General features: G+C 34.5%; 1 protein-coding gene and 1 long non-coding RNA gene across 21 annotated transcripts in view; both read right to left on the bottom strand.

Moving 5' to 3' along the window:
- ROBO2 (roundabout guidance receptor 2) overlaps positions 1-12,236 on the bottom strand; it is a 1,716,380-nt gene that overhangs the window by 508,729 nt on the left and 1,195,415 nt on the right. The window lies entirely within an intron of this gene.
- Positions 615-11,696, bottom strand: LOC147577531 (uncharacterized). Its single transcript, XR_015240372.1, has 3 exons — positions 8,155-11,696; positions 3,859-7,893; positions 615-1,998 (listed from the first exon to the last, which is right to left on the bottom strand). It is a non-coding gene; the product is annotated as an uncharacterized LOC147577531 (long non-coding RNA).

Consider the following 12,236-nt stretch of genomic DNA (forward strand, 5'->3'; position numbering starts at 1 on the left):
CACATTCAAGTACTCTGTCTCCTGGCTGAGAGAAATTAAAACTACAATAAATCTTCTGACATACAGTATTACAGTATTATTAAACACCATCATTCAATACTAGGATGTTGGATAAAAATCACAACCCTATAATAAATCATATGTATTTTGTAGGTAAAGATTAAAATATACTTATCTTTATTTTCATAATTTTATGAGGGAATCATGGAAATATATTAGGTCATAGTCTAAAGGAAACTACGCATTCAAAGTAATCCACTTCAAATACACTTTAAATGACTGACTTCAAAATAATCCATCTAATAACTTAATAATGTGTTTTCCCTATCTTTAATGACCAGGTTTTAGAACATTATTCTTTTTAAAAAACACAGTCACGGGGCACCTGGGTGGCGCAGTCGGTTAAGCGTCCGACTTCAGCCAGGTCACAATCTCGCGGTCCGGGAGTTTGAGCCCCGCGTCGGGCTCTAGGCTGATGGCTCGGAGCCTGGAGCCTGTTTCTGATTCTGTGTCTCCCTCTCTCTCTGCCCCTCCCCCGTTCATGCTCTGTCTCTCTCTGTCCCAAAAATAAATAAACGTTGAAAAAAAATTTTTTTTTAAAAAATAAATAAAAAACACAGTCACATAAAGAAAATACACAAACACTATATCAAAAAGTGTTAATTAACTGTCTTCTAATTAATTTAATACTTCCTTTGCTAAATGGTCAAATCTGATAGAAACTTAGGAAACTAAAGAATTGTTCCTAAATTCCTTAGTCTAACACGTAAATTGAAATGAAGAGTGTGGAAACTATATCATATTTATTCAACAAATTTTATTGAGCATTGATAATTGTACTAGGCACTTTGATACATGTCATAGATCTTTAAAAAATAAGAAATATATACTTCTGCCCTCTTTAGACTTAAAGCTTATCAACAATTTACTTTTCATATTTATGGATCCCAAAGATTGTAAGTCCCCCCACCGATGTCAACAGCAGTTTTAATAGCTCCTCCAGCACCAGACTTTAAATCTCTTGACCAAGTGACTCTTTTGTTGTTAGCAGTCTTTAGTCACTAATTGCAGTTGTCTTAAAATTTACATGCCACCTGGGTCCAGCAAAGTAATGTATGAGTAAAGCATTCAAGCTGTGGATAAATCTGGTTTGTAGGGCATATGGAGATCTGGAGAGAACAAAACTCACCTAAAAGCATAAATGCAATTAGAATACAACAATAGCAAAACACTGTGAGGGCTAACAGAGTCTATCTATACTTAGCCTTTGGGCCACCTGCTCTAAAATATGAAAAAAAAAAAGAAAGAAAATTCAAATACCTCCAGTGTATCTCAGGGGAAAAGTACGTGTAGTGGGGGGAGGGGATATCCTTCATCTGAACACTCAGTATTAATTAAGTCTAGGATTCTACCAAAACAATGGAATTGGAAAGGTAGAAATGACATCCATGTAAAAAATACACTGGATCTGTACATCTTAGTCACTTTAAATGCCATTCTTTCTTTTTGCTAGCTGTCTAAAACTTCTCCAATAATATGTACCAAAGGGGAAACCAATAAGAAACTCTAGTACTATAATGAGAAAAAACAAAAGCCAAATTAAGAAATCTATTTCTGTAACTAGTTATGTAAGATGTTCACATACACTCACACACAAAAAAAGGTTCACACATAAGCAATGTTATCTTTTTTTAATGTTTTTAATTTTTAATTTTTCTTTTTTTTGAGAGAGAGAGAGAGAGACAGAGAGAGAGAGAGACAGAGTGTGAGTGGGGTAGGGGCAGAGAGAGAGGGAGACACACAATCAGAAGCAGGCTCCAGGCTCCGAGCTGTCAGCACAAAGCCCGACACGGGGCTCAAACCCACAAACCGTGAGCCATGACCTGAGCTGAAGTTGGACGCTTAACCGACTGAGCTACCCAGGCACCCCAGCAATGTTATCTTAATATTGTCAATATAACAGATTAGTAAAAGGATTATGGGAAATTACATATGTATCTATTTTTTTTTTTAATTTTTTTTCAACATTTATTTATTTTTGGGACAGAGAGAGACAGAGCATGAACGGGGGAGGGGCAGAGAGAGAGGGAGACACAGAATCGGAAACAGGCTCCAGGCTCCGAGCCATCAGCCCAGAGCCTGACGCGGGGCTCGAACTCACTGACCGCGAGATCGTGACCTGGCTGAAGTCGGACGCTTAACCGACTGCGCCACCCAGGCGCCCCGCATATGTATCTATTTTAAAGTAGTCACTAAGAAACCATGGAGGGTACTTTGTTTTCCTATACTAAAATGGAAAACTTTCATATATGCACATACATACACACACCCAAGAACATGAAAAGAACAAAAAAGAGCACTTCAGTAGGAAAAGCACTTAAACAACAGGAATAGCCCATTCACAAAAGAAGAAAAGAATAAGGCAATTATCACTCAACAAAAGTTTTAGCCTTACTAAAAATAAAATGTAAACTTGCTGAGATAATGATTTCATTTATCATATAGGCATAGGGAAATGTCCTAAAGGAAGCATATGAGAAACCTGCACTCTCAGGAATTATTGAGTTTAAACTAAAATAGCATTACTGAAGAACTTTCAAAAATTCTTAAAAATATGTATACCCAGGGGCACTTGGGTGGTTAAGCATCCAACTCTGGATTTCAGCTCAGTCACAATCTCCCAGTTCGTGGGATTGAACACCAAGTCAGGCTCTGTGCTGACAGTGTGGAGCCTGCTTGGGATTCTCTCCCACTCTCTCTCTGTCCCTCCCCCACTTGAGGTGGCACTCTTCCTCCCTTTCTCTCTCAGAAGAAATGAATTAAAAAAAAAAAAAAATATATATATATATATATATATATATATATATATATATATATATATCCAAACCCATTGACTCAATAATTCTATGTGTGAATTTACTTGAGAAAAATAATCAGGGATGTGCACAAGAATTTTTATCATAGTATGTATTTTATAGTTCATACGTTCATATACAATCCTGAAAAACTAGACATGACTTAAATATCCAATGAGGAAGAAGAAGAAACTTAGCATACAATGTGAAATGAAATGTACAGGACAGTGAAGAAAAAAATGATCTGAGAAAATATTTACAAAATGTAAATAAGCAAGAAGACACAGCTACCATGATAATCTGGAGGAAAAAAACCCACAAAACATATGCATACATACAAACATGCAAAAATATAGTTATCCACAAATCATTACCAGAGGACTTCCAAGTAAGTTTATTTTTGTACATCTACACTCACATATTTTTCATATTTCTTCACTGAATATGTAAGCACTGAGAATATGAGCTACTGGAGGCTACAAATGACATTTTTCTGGCTTATTCACTGACATATCCCTAACATGGCACTTCACCTGGTACACAGTAGGCACTCCTACCATTTGCTTAAGGAATAAAAAGTACATATAATTTTTTAAACAGTCTTCATAACTCATAAATGAATCAATCTTATATAATTATAAAATTATATGTATAATTATCACAAAAACCTTATAAGGCTAGAATCATCATCCAACTTTATAGGTGAAAAAAACTAAGATTAAGAAGTTAAGTGATAGGTAATCAGTAATCTATGGTAAGTGATCTGTAACTAGGATTGGGGAGAAGCTCTTTTGTTTCCACTTCATCCTTTGGGCTCTCACCTCAACAACAACAACTTCATCTGTTCTGCTGGTCAGAATATTACTATATATAGATTTCCTATGTATAATATATAGTATACATATTTCCTGTATGTAATATATAATATATATTTTCTATATATATTTCTATATATTCCAGTATATATTATATATTATATATATATGTATATGTACATATGTACCTATTTTAAAGTAGTCACTAAGAAATCATGCAGGTTACTTTGTTTTCCTATATTAAGATGGAAAATATGTATTCAAACTAATCCACTTCAAATACACATTAAGTGACTGACTTCCAAGTAATTTATCTAATAATTTAATAATGTGTTTTCCCTATCTTTAATGACCAGGTTTTAGAATATTATTATTTTTCAACAACACAGTCACATAAAAAAATACACAAACACTTTATCAGAGGGTGTTAATTAAAACTGTCTTCTAATTAATTTAATACTTCATTTGCTAAATGGTCAAATCTGATAGAAACTTAGAAAACTAAAGAATTGTTCCTAAATTCCTTAGTCACTTGTTTGTCTATTTAATTCACTTACTTAGACAAGCCAAAACTTAAGCCTTAACTGATGACACAACCTATGAGGAAGTGTCACTCTAGTCTTCCTTTTTATTCATTTCTTAGGACAGACAAAATATCAACTTAATGTGGAGACATTATTTTAGGAAAAAAACACCATGCTATACTTGTTAGCAATTAAGAGATATTGCACAGAAAATTTATATACAATATGAAAATGTTCTTTTCCTAAATGGAGTTTTTCTTTTTTTTTTTTTAATTTTCTTTGTAATGTATATTTATTTTTGAGAGAGAGACAGAGCTCAAGTTGGGGAGGGGCAGAGAGAGAGGGAGACACAGAATCTGAAGCAGGTTCCAGGTTCTGAGCTGTCAGCACAGATGTGGGGCTTGAACTCACAAACCGTGAGATCATGACCTGAGCTGAAGTCGGATGCCACCCAGGCATCCCCTAAATGCACTTTTTCAAAATATTAGGGTCAACCTTAAATCAAAATTATAACAGTCTACTCATAAAGGGTATCTCTGTTAAGATAAGGGAACTTTATAATGCATGATGAAAGATAAGCTGTAACAAAGGACATTGCAGTGATCACAAGGATATGAGAGAAGGACAACTATGCATGAGAATGTACCAGAAATAAGATGTGATGAGATGAGTTTTATGAGCAAGATGGAGCATCAGATTACTGCACTTGAAACAAAAGCAATGTCTGTGAGGATACTTTTGAAGAAATTGTAGAGATGCATATGGAAATTGCAGGGTTGCAGGAGGAAGAGTGTGGAGAGACAGAGTTTCCTTTAGGTTAAAATTTCTACAGGACTTTTCATTAACCAAGAAAAGGAAGTTTCAAAATCAAATATACAGGAAATATATTCCACAAAGATGTCAACATCTTTCACAAGGAAATAAAAATAATTATTGTGCATCTATATTCCTTCTTTCTCTGAACCATAACTTTAAAATGTTGATAGAATTCCCTTGAGAACTTGCTGAAAGCCTGACATTAAACTACTAGGCAACATACAAATGAAAAGTGCTGAATAATTTATTATGAACTGGTGATTGTGGACAGAAATGTCTAAAATAAGCTGATAGAGACTTAATGATCAAGAAGAAAACAACTAAAAATATGAACTGGAAATACCAAACCACAAGGGATAATCTTTTTAATCCAGTGTTTGCTACTGTATTTCTCTTACATAAATTGGAATCACTAAATCTGATTGGTGAATTTTAAGTAGGCCAATTATGGGTCAAACAGATGATTATTTCATTGCTTCTATAATAACACAGCTAGGTAACCAATTCAAACTTATATTTAATGGCCGTACATTTTCTTTTAAATCATCTTCTGAATACATTTTGGAAATGGACTGTGACAATGGTTTCAGCTTTATTCCTCTCTTCAGCTACACGTCATCACAATTTTGACTGTAATGAGGTTACTCTGCATCTGTCTGTCACAAATAACCTAGTAACAACTAAATGGATTGCCATCAATCTTTCAATTAGAATGTATAACTTTATTAGCACAATATTTTTCGAACTGATTGTATTACTTTGAAAAAGGGCTTTCATTTACTTTGTCATTTAGGGTCAAATGTGTGCAATCGCTGGGAGCTGAATAAATAATAATAACCTGTTTTGAATTTGTAGGCTGTAGACTTGGCTAACATGTTTTCCCTTAATTATGTAAGCTAAACAACTAGTAGTACACCAGAAGTAGAAATGAACCAAACGCAAGCATACTTTTATGACTGTTCTGTATATTTTATTCTATAATGTCAATTTCTAACAATCCCACCCTGTAGAATCAGTTGTTAATCACTTGACTCATCATGAAAACTTCATAAAAATTATAATACACTATATAACTGGTAAATCCATATATTCAAAAAAGATTATCCTTTTGGTGAAGAAAACTCTTTCTATAGCCAAACATTTCTTCATAGTTCCTTATAATGAAAAGTTTAGATCCCTTCATATCAAACATTCTAAGCACCTATGTACAGCTTAGACAATCTCTGTTTTCTCTCACTTCTCAATCTTTTCTTTGTTCATGAGAGAGAGTAGTAAATGTCTACCAGTAAAGCAAACGCTAGAATTTGGCTAGAGCCACAAATTCAGCAGAATTAATATTAACATATTAAAACAACAGCACCATATCTGAAAGAAACGTAAAATAATTAATGAAACCAACACCATTAGAGGAGCCAAGTCCCTGGAAAGGTTGGAAGCTGTGATTTGCACTTCAAAGGCAAATCTATCCCTCCAGCATAATCACCTGGATCTACCTAAACAACACTCTGAGAGGTACAAATCCAGAGATATTCATGTGGCAATGATTGTGACATTGTGCAGACAGACTACAGCTGTTATCATTAATATGGCTTCCCTACTAAGTATTATATTATATTATAGTTCAGGTCTCATGGAAAATAAAGGTTGCATCTAAACACTACCTAGAAAATAAGCAGAAACAGGGACTTACTATTATCTAAACTAAGTATTTGAATAGTACCTGGATTCTCCCTTTTTCAACCCTGATATTCCTGTATCATGAAGATATAATCTTATTATATTAGAGTTTAATAGTTACAATAATTAAAAGGCCAATATCCTGTATGGCAGAAAGAGATATAGAAAGTAGAAAGGAAGGGAAAAAGAAAGAACGAAATGGAGAATAAAAGATAGAAAGTAAGAGGAGAGCAAAGGTGAAGGGAGGGAAGGAAGGAGGGAAGGAGCAAATGTAAGTCCCTGGAAGCTGTAAGCAATTAAAATGGATGAATCAATTCGCTACTTTTAATCAGAACTAAAAATGGTAGCTCAAGTAAGATGTATACTGTAGTGTGCATTTATTTCATGGCTAACATATGGCATAAAAAAGGTAGCTGCACTAGTATTCCCAAAGTCAGTATTCCTTTTACCAAAATGAATACAAGAACCCGGCAAATATCTCCACTCTTCTCCTACGTTGGCTTGATTTTGCAAAATAACCCATTCCCACCAATTCCATGAGGTGTTAAGTCATAGAACACTGATCTCATTGTGTCATATCTATTTTCGATGATGACCTAGACATAGTCATATTGCTTCTTGGATACTAAAAAGAAAAAAAAAACAAAAACAAAAACAAAAACACAAAACAAAACAAACACCTCTACTTTCGTGGTTCCTGTTAACTCGGCTCTACCTGACCTAGACATCTCACACGTCAATATTTTAAACTCTATTCATGCCAACCTGGTCTTCTTATAACCCTTCAAAAAAACCAGTTTCTTCCTGGCTTCAAGCGCCTTCATTCACAATATTCTTCCTTTCTGATATGCCCCCATTTTCCTCTCTTCCAATTTTTTAAAATTTTAGTTTGGTTCAAAAACCATCTCTCCGATGAGGAAGGCTTTACCCACCTCTCTTACCACAGCCCACATCTAGCTAAGGGCTCCCTGGTATCCTATGAAAATGGCTTTAAACTATTTGAACTCTCTGAAGATTCAAGAAAGGAAGGAATAGATGACCTCTGCTTTTATCCAACCTAGACTCTGGACACTGGGGTTTCCAATAAGAATTTGTTTCACGAACGTATTTAAATGCTTCACACGCAGGCAGGCACACACACATATGCACATATATATGTATATATATTAAAGCTTCTGTCCTATAGCATCTACTTATATTTCTCACCTTCTTTTTTTTTTTTTTTTTTTTTTTTTTTTTTAAATTTTTTTTTTTCAACGTTTATTTATTTTTGGGACAGAGAGAGACAGAGCATGAACGGGGGAGGGGCAGAGAGAGAGGGAGACACAGAATCGGAAACAGGCTCCAGGCTCTGAGCCATCAGCCCAGAGCCTGACGCGGGGCTCGAACTCACAGACCGCGAGATCGTGACCCGGCTGAAGTCGGACGCTTAACCGACTGCGCCACCCAGGCGCCCCTATTTCTCACCTTCTTGCCCACTGTCTATAATGGTCAACAGTTCCACATGTGTATGTTTAATTTTTCCAATTAGTATATAAGCAGTCAAAAAGCAAGGACCACACCTTAATTCAAGAGAAAAGCAAGCTAGATTCATAATAAACTATAGTTAAGTACTTCCCTGATTAAATAAATAATTGAATAAAATACTTCCAAAGTTTACTAATAATCAGCCTCAATTATTTTTTTGAGTTCTCTAAGTTCTTACACATCTTTGCAAAAGCAATAATCTAAAAAATATCTCACTATATAGTAGAACTATATAATATAGTGTAGAACTAAGCTAAAAGTCACTTTGCAGAGCATTTTAAACTTCTACCTTTACTTTTCTAAATGATGTTGTTCCATGTATGTTCATGAAAACCAACTGGTTAACTTTATTGTGAAAGCATTAAATTGTATATATAGGGCTAATATCTTTATCAGCAAACTGCTTTCTGGAGTTCAGATTCTGAACTGACTTTGTTTTTACTGCTGATTCCTCTCCATTCTTCTCCTTTAATAACAAAGTAATATGGTTTTGATCAAACCATCCTTTGCAGCCTGAGAAAATACCCTCCCAAGCTGTTCCCAGACTTACTCTGGAAGACCGTACATCGGAAGCAGTGAAATAGCACATTGGCTCAAAGGCCATTAGGCAAGAGCTAGGGAAAAAAAGGCAGGGCATTCACTTTTAATTTCAAATCTATCAGACATGGCTTGTCGACATTATGTCATTGGTCTGTCAGAATGAAAGAATACAAGACAAAACTGTTTTAATACTTCACTGCTTGCAATATTACCGCAACACCACATGTGGAATAGATCTGAGAAGTAAGCTTTGAGTAAAGCATCATAGCTTCATTTTTTACATTGTCATCACTGTAAGAAAGATATTTGACTGGACTTCAGCTTTTTGAGTGGCCATTCTCTATGAGTTTAGTACCAGTGTAGAAATAATCTGAGTTTAAATTAGCTAACTTTGTGGATTTCTACATCTTCTTTGAATATGAAAACGAATGAAGAATTTCCATGTTACCCATTTCAGTTCACACAAAAGGAAAGATATGGCAAGAACTAAGTGATAACCTCAACTCTCCACCTAGGCAATGCTTACTCTGTACACATCTGTATGGATGATCACCAAATATATATCTGGAGGCTTAGGTCAAGGGGCGATAGTCAAAAATTAAAAACAAACAAAAGTTCTTATGTTTGTGATCACAAAGTAAACACTCCACATTTGTATTGCTGGAAACAGATTGTTGAATACCCTTATTTTGCGCTCTCTCCCAACACCCCCTCCCACACATACACACTCACTTGTGTTTTGAACAATAAGCTACTTCATCTACATAGAACAAGAGTTATACTTCAATAAACCAAGACCCTGAACTCACAGACTCAGAATTGCTTATTGTACTTCATACTCACAAAGAGATCAATCTTAAGAATTCTCCCTAATATCTAATACTCTAGATATTATTTTAAGTGGAAAGCTATCCAGATCATTGAACTGACACGTGGGAAATGTGCCAAAAGTCTCCTCTTACTAGCTGTATGGCTTTGGGCAGAATATTTGCCCAATCTGCCATTTAATTTCTTCATAAAGGAAAAAAGGAAATAATATCCTAAACATCAGTGGCTTGAAGTGAAGATGAAATGTTATATGAAGTTTCCAGAATATAATCAGTGTTCAACTTATGTAAAGGAAAAGCTGAATGTTTCACTGTGAAATAACAGAGCATGGATATTCAGGATTTCCTAAATATAAAGAGAACCAACACTTAGAATTATTACCATGATGAGAATCACCTAAGAGATTCCAACTAATATAATATAGGATAAAATTTCTAAGAATGATTTCCAACAGAGCATTATGGCTTGAACAAAACAAAGAGATCTGGCTTAACTAAGTTAACTGGAAAATATTTAAAACAGAATGTCTCATTCCTCACTCAGTTTCAACAGGTCAAGGACTTACAATGGATAGACAGTGAAATGGATCTCAGTAAAAGTCAAGAATTAAAAAACATTATCATTAATAGCATACATTCACATTGACGTAGTAACACTAAACATCTACTAAATAATGCTCAAACCTATTCGTTTACCCAAACACAGATTGATAAGGCATTCTTTGGGGTTCCTAAGTGTAAGGAGTGTGTGAAACAAGGCTGGCTACAGGTACAATCAATTTCCAGCTTTAAATTGCCCTTTCAACTCAGTGTAATAATTGCTCAATTGTTTTCTCTTAGTTTTTGTTGTTGTTAGTTTTTTGTTTTGTTTTGTTTCATTTTCCCTAAAGTCTGTATTCAGACTTAGCTGAGATGTATACTATTCTGAATACAGAAGAGAGCAATATACTTAGCTAACAAAGTTGTTTTGTTTTTTTGTTTAAGCCAATTGCTATCACTGTAATTCTAGCTATGCTATTGAATTCTATCTTTGTAATTGTTGGAAATCATAATTGTGCCATGCTAAAGTTAAATTCATAGAATAAAGGGAAACTTTCCTTCTAAATTCTGTGTAGTTACATCACATTTAAAATTTTCCTATCAACTTAATATTAGCATATCATCAGTTTTTTGAGAGGCAATTATAATATGAATCAATCCAGGTCAGAGGTACAATATGATTTACTTTGAATCCTTTCAGCTCACATTGTAGAAGCTTCATAATTTGCCAAATTCCCCTAGTGTCTAAATCCTTTCGGGTCATCCAAGTAAAATTGTTAGATTTCTATGCCAGTATCACTGACTTAGTTTCTTTTCACATCTTCCCAAAGTTATCCCGCACAATGCATTTGCTGGACACACTGGAATAAATGCCAATGAAGGTGACAAGTTAAAATAATCATTCTTTCATCCACTTATCAAACTGTTCCTCACAATGCTTTAAAAATGGAATTTAAATGCAGAAAATCAAGGTCGTTGATGATGCAAAGCACTAATCCAATAATATAAAAGAAGCGGAAAAATATCATTGATGCTTAATAAGGTTGATGAAAAGAAAACAGTCCATGATAAAAGTCATTCCAAATTACAAATTACTGATTCAAATGCTCACAAGGGCAATATAGAAGGCAGTATTTAAAAACTGTGGCTCTGAGCGTCTTCTTACATTACATTTTAGTACATGAAATTGGCCAATATTAATGTCCTTGCATGAAAAATCATTACATGTCAATATGAATTCTGTAAAACCATAAGTCTTGGACTGTCAGCACAGAAGTCTCTAAGAATGGATGGCTGTGTATTCTCTTCCTTACAGTCTGTGTCAACGAACTCACAGAACATTAAAATAACATACTTCACATTGCTGGAGCTTTATATACATCATATGGCATTTCCGCTATTTTGTTGAATTTCTTAGTCTCCCCGTGAGGTTACAGATGATAATATTCATTTCTGTGTGAAAGCACCTGGCAATCTAACCTAGCAACATTCTTTTACCCAAAGAAACTTCAACACAAGCAACTCATATTATTGAATATTTTAATCTAAGTTGATGCACTTTTATGGAATCACAAGTTTCATATGATGGACTGATCCACATGATCTTTATTCCAAAGTAACGAATGTCACTTTTCCATGTTGTTTGTTTGATTTTTATGGAAATTCTGTTGACCTACTCCTGGCAACTTACATACAGTTTATATGTTAGAAATTGCAAATGAAAATTTTTATGTTATTTCAGAGACAAGTAGGGTGTAAAATAAAAGGAAAAGACAAATTTAGATGTTTAACAATTAATCAAAATATGGAGCAGAGAGTGGCCCCTCCTCCAATTTTGAAAGCGCAGGGTAATATATTTGAAGAAGTATTAAGTGTTGTTCATCATATTTAAGAAGTTAAAGCAATGATGGATGTGGAATGTTCTAATATTCAGAGGGGTCGGCCTTTAAGGAAAATGTTACAGTGGCTTCCCTGTGATTGCTCAAATCAATTCTCCAAATCAAATTCAAGTATTCTAATCTGACCTCCTTGATTTTTTAATTGTGTCTTATCTGAACATTCATGACACTTTTTCTGACTCGCACATCTAGATTCAAGAGAGGATCCTAAAACTTG

The sequence above is a fragment of the Puma concolor genome, chromosome C2, assembly GCF_028749965.1.
Source record: "Puma concolor isolate L17-30 chromosome C2, mPumCon1.1.hap2, whole genome shotgun sequence".
In the NCBI taxonomy this organism is placed as follows: domain Eukaryota; kingdom Metazoa; phylum Chordata; class Mammalia; order Carnivora; family Felidae; genus Puma; species Puma concolor.